The sequence below is a fragment of the Nannospalax galili genome, unplaced genomic scaffold (assembly GCF_000622305.1).
Source record: "Nannospalax galili isolate Female #2095 unplaced genomic scaffold, S.galili_v1.0 scaffold105, whole genome shotgun sequence".
Taxonomy (NCBI): Eukaryota; Metazoa; Chordata; class Mammalia; order Rodentia; family Spalacidae; genus Nannospalax; species Nannospalax galili.
In genome coordinates this window covers 2,946,304-2,952,069 of record NW_008354502.1, presented here as the reverse complement: position 1 = coordinate 2,952,069, position 5,766 = coordinate 2,946,304, and positions in this window count along the sequence as shown.

Sequence of the window (5,766 nt, the reverse complement as noted above, 5' to 3'; positions counted from 1 at the left end):
ATGAATCTAACACTAAAGTGATTAAGGTTTTATTTCATAAAGACTTAGTACATATGACCTTAGTTAAAATGGATTTGGATTCATGTAAATTAAGTGTCTGTCCTAATCCTTAAACTATTGACTACTTCACTTTCATATTGAATGGTAAAATGGGCTTTTTTGTTATTACATTAAGGATTTTTAATATTGGGGCTTATTCTGTCTGCATAGACGCAATGCTCACAGCCAGAGAAGGCTGTCTGAAACTTAAGCCAGAGTGATATGACTGCTGACTGTAAACAGGGCAGAGACTCAAAAGGCAACAGTCAAGTACATCTCTGGGACAAATGCTTCCCTCACACTCCTGGAGCGATACCAGATGTAGTTCAACACTGCAGACACTTGGATTTTAGCCTAAGATGATTTTTTCTTCTCCAGAAACATGATAATAAATTTGGACAGTTTTAGCTTGCTCAGTTGGTTGTAATATGTTGCAGTATAAGTAGGACCATAAAATGGATACTAATCTTATTTCCAGTTAGTTTTAGAATGGGGAAACTAGTATCAAAGGTTTAAGAGTTGTCTTAGATTATGTATATGCATCCCATCTTCTTTATCCATTCACTAGTTAATGGAGACCCAGCCATACATTCAATCATATATTTTTTATGAAATTTGTTAAAAATAAATTCAAATTATGTCAGGCAGGGTGAATTACTATACCTGTATTCTCCGGTATAGGAGGTTTGGCAGGAATATTGTGAAATCTAATTTGGGTAGCATACTATGTTTGAGGTCAACCAGGGCTACAGAATGTGATGCTGTCTCAAGTAGAAATCAAAACAAAATAATAATAAGTAAATGGAATTTAAAAATTGATAGACTAGGTTATCTTAAAGAAGCGGTATCTTTGGATTTTAGAAACTTCTATGAATGCTATTAAAACAAATATTTTTATGATTTCTTCCAGTGGTAAATATTCAAAAGAGTACATATTATAAACTGAGAAAACCTATGATAGCAATATATTCTTAATTTAAGCATTCAGAAATGTCTAATAGAGCAGTTGAATGATATGTGAACCATAACACATGGCATGCAATTATAATCAAATGAAACACTATATCACAACCACTGTGTAACTTTCAGGTACATTTCTACAGGCTAGTGACAACAGCTGCTTTTGTTCTATTGTTAGGATCTATGCCATCCAGAATCCTTTCAGAAAGTTAGAAAACACACACAAAAAAAACCTTTAAAATGCTGATGATTGAATGGACACTAATTAGAAGGAAATGGGGAAACTGAGTAAATTAACTACAGCATACAAAAGTATGACCTCTATGTTGCTAAAACAAATAAAAGATTTGAACAGGAAGGAATTGCCTTCCAGGAACTATAACTTCATCTTTCACTTGGCAGCCAAAGGCTGTAATGGAAAATTGAGGGATATTCTGGATCATGGATCTCCTTTACCCTACAGTAATCCACTATAATGTGAAATGAAATAGAAGCTACCTAGAACCCCTTATTAACCTCCAACATGTTGGAATGTGCTAAAACTGAAGCAAGAGAAATATAATGAGCAGAGTTCAGATCATCTGCTGGATTAACCAGAGCAAGGAGAGCAAAGAAGGGACCTCAAAGCCATTTACTCTGAAGGGGTGGAATAAGGATGTTCCACAAAGGGCAGGGATGATTGAAATCTTTGTAATGATTGGCTGCATCAATGTCAGTAAGCCTGAAAGAATATTTTTGAAAGTAGAGACTCTGTAAAACAAATAAACTTTTCCAATATGTAATGATGACCAAAACTGAAATATGTAAGAGTGAGTTTTTCATCTATGTGGGTCTGTTTTTTAAATTGCTTATCTGGAAAGCATAGCCTGGCATACTGTCTACACTGGAAAAAGAATAAAAACTGCATGTCCTCTTATATCAACTCTCCATGAATAAAATTATACTAAATTGTAAAGTTGTTTTACAAATTAAAAGAACTTGAATTTGCAGTTTCCCAGTAAAATTTTTAATGCAAATTTCATGGAAATGACTGTTAAGTGTGTTATTACATTAATATAAAATGATAGTATGATGTTGTTAGGGTATAATCCCAGTTAAGCCATGTCTGCTCTTTTGTAGCTCCATATTTCCAATGAATTCAATGTAGACATTCATAAGGTAGAGTTAAACCTTGGAATGTCTCTACTGTTTAAATGTGTAGTCCATAATGTCGAATAGATGTGTTTCTGTGTTGCTATATATAATCACCCAAGGATAGAAATTAGTGACATTGAAGACAAAAGGGAAATAAAATATATGCCAATTAATGAGAAATAATAACTTTCCTGAAGCATATTCTAGTAAGTACCCAGTACACAGATGATTGACTTTACAATATAATCAAGGCATCATCTGTCTCTAAGCACTTATCAAGCCTTTCCCTCTCAAATCTATCAGAACTGTGACAGAATTCATGCCCATATGTCATAATCAATTGATTTTTTTCTGCTGAAAGACTAAAGCACATGAGGGAATTCCTACATGACAGGATGGACAGCTCTCCCTTCTGTCAGGAAATTGCAAAGTAGATTGAGTGAGGATTCCTATTACCTCTGACAAGTGACTGCATTTTAACTCCTCAAGTGGGGCAATGGACCTGTCTCTTTACCTGTTGTTCTATCATATGATAGAATTTTCATATTTTATTTACAAATAATAAGGCATTTTTGTTATTACTGTTCATCATTTAAGGTATTTCTTTGCAACCTAGACTAGTCAGACCTTTGACACAGTACTGAGAAGATAGTATTCTCAATTCTCAACTATGTTTTCTCATATTCAACAATAATTTAATGAGTTTTGTCAAACTTCTATTTTTGAATATTTATTTTTGTGTGTGTATGTGTGTATGTGCTTCTGTCTGTGTGAATGTATGAGTCTGTGTGTGTGTGTGTGTGTATGTGTGTTTGTAAATGTCCCTACACGTACCCTGAGGCCAAGAGAGCATTGAATCTCTGCAAGCTGAAGTTACCAGCTTTTGTAGGATTACCGAGTTTATTATGTGAGTGTAGGGATCTAAACTGGGGTTCACGTTCATGCAGCAAGCACTTTTAACTGTTAAACTATGACTGTAATGTTTTGTCTTAATAAGACTAATCTGCTATGATAGAAAAAAATATAAACAAGTTATACAAAGCAAAGTGTAAAATGTAAAATTATACCTCGGAGCAAATTGACATAAAACAGCAGCAGGTGATTAACTCTGAAGAGTAAGACAAGTCTGAATAAGAATAAAACATAAATTTAGGATGAAATGAGTTTCAACTAGAATCAATTATAAGAGATTTTTTCCATATGGCTGAGGCTAGGATGTCCAATAGCTTACAGCTCCACAATAAAATTAGACATTGATTTAAGCCTGGATTTTCAGCAGAAATTCCCAGACTTGTACATTAGAATTCTGTCAACGTATGTTTTAGCCTTGGCTTTAATGTCTGGTACCTTACACTCATTCACAGCTAAATCGATATTTTTACTTTCTGCTATCTCTAAACATCAACCATTCTTTCAGTCATTCCAAAAAGATTCTATTCATGTGTATGAGCGTGCGTGTGTGTGTGTGTGTGTGTGTGTGTGTGTGTTTAAAATTACAATTTAGAAAAAGTTCAGAAATAGCTGTATCATAAAACCATGGTTCTTTTCTTCCATTTTCAATTCCAAAATTTAAACAGTAATATTTCCTGTTTTTATAAACCATCCAAAGTTTATATACATATATATGTATATACATATACGTATATGTGTGTGTCCCCTCCAAGAATATATGTGTATATTCCATAAACTGCACAGTTACCATGACTAAATATTAAATATTTCATATTAGAAGCAAATCATAGACATTTTTCATCAGTCAACTTACATTAGTAATGAAGGAAAATTTGCTAATCTAATGATACTACTGTCAATCTAACTTTATATTTGGCAACAATATTTTTAAAATGATGATTATATTCATTCCTTTATGTAAAGCAGGTATATCTTTTAGGTAAGATAAAATAAACTCTATTTAATGCTGTAGTCAGAATGTTCTGTCAACTGTTTGCACGGAGAACTTAATGGGAGACACTGAACTGCAAAGATTTGAAAAAGCATTAAAGGAATTTAGATCATATAAGAATATTAATTCTGTCAGTTTCTAAATAGTGCTTATGTCTTCACTTTGTTTCTAATGCTAGTATTTTACATTTGGTCTAGTTCTATGCAAATATTTATTTTAATATATATTACCATTAAGGAAATGATTAGTTTTTAATTTGGTTTCCCTTTGATATTAACAAAAGCACAAAACATTTCAAGTCAGCCAAAGGATCCTGGGATTCAACACCTAAATTCCTTTGCTGTGCGTATGAATGATGCTCCCTCATGGTTTATACGTGCTCATGATGTTTTCAAAAGTCTTCAATTTACTGGGCAAAACAGTTGATATTGTGGTGATATTTCTGGACCCAGCTATTTCCTTGCTTGAGAAGTGTTGCCTCAAAGACCAGCATGTCTTTGATAAAGCATTTTTAGTAATCTCAGATACCATTAACAATTAATTTCCATTTTATATGAATTAATTACTTAATTATTTCACGTAATAAAACTATCATTTTAATCTCATCTACTTCTGAATTCTGCATTATTCTCTAACGTGCGTCTCTAAATATTTATGCTAATATAATACTGGTTTGAAAATTATGATTACGGTATTTTGATAAGGCAATTAAAGTAAAATTTCAGAATGTTATCACTTTCATTGAGAATATGGTCATAAAATTTGAGATAATATCCAATATCTAAATATCCTCCCCTTTCGATGTGCAAATGTGTTAGTATGTTAAAATAATCTTTGAACTCAACTTAAAATGGATACAAATGGGTCCAGGAAAATGACTCAGTAGGTAAAGTTACTTTTTCATAAGCCTGATTATATTAATTTGATCTTTGGAACCCATAGTGGAAGAAAAGAACATGAAGAAATTATTCTCTATTTCCACTGTGTGATATACACACACACACACACACACACACACACACACATTATACACACATGCACAAATGCACAATATAATATTAGATACAATATTTTAAGTAGTTTTAAAATAATGTATTAATTTTGGCCAAAATGATATTACATGATACCAAAACTTTCTAGCTCAGCATAACAATTTCTTTTTGTTATTACTCTTTGATGGTGCCCAGAAACATGAGTGTGGGGTGTACTGCATCTTGAAGCAGGCAATATTTTGATAGATTTGTTATAGACTTTTAAATTCAATTTTTAAATATTTAATATTAATATTCATATTTTATTTTTATTTTATGTGTATGAGTGTGTCACCTATATGTATGTAAATATACATGTCATGCTATACCTGCAATGTCCAAAAGAGGACATTGGATCCCCTAGAACTGAAGTTACCAACAGCTGCCAGCCACAATGTGGGTATGGGAATTGAATTTGTGTTCTCTCTAAGAGCAGCCAATGTTCTTCACTTCTCAACTGTCTCTCCAACTCCCATAGAGTTCTAAACTGACACTAACAGTATCACTGATTAGAATCCAGGTTATTTTTGTCATGATGCAGCATTTCTAATTCAACATTAGTGATATGTGTCTCCATTATGATTTACTTTCTGTATCATGTTGCCATGTGACCTAAAATATAATAAAAATTATTTTGCTTCATTCCCTTTAAATATTTCTAATTTTGAGATGTAAAATAACATGTATTTATGAGTTGTG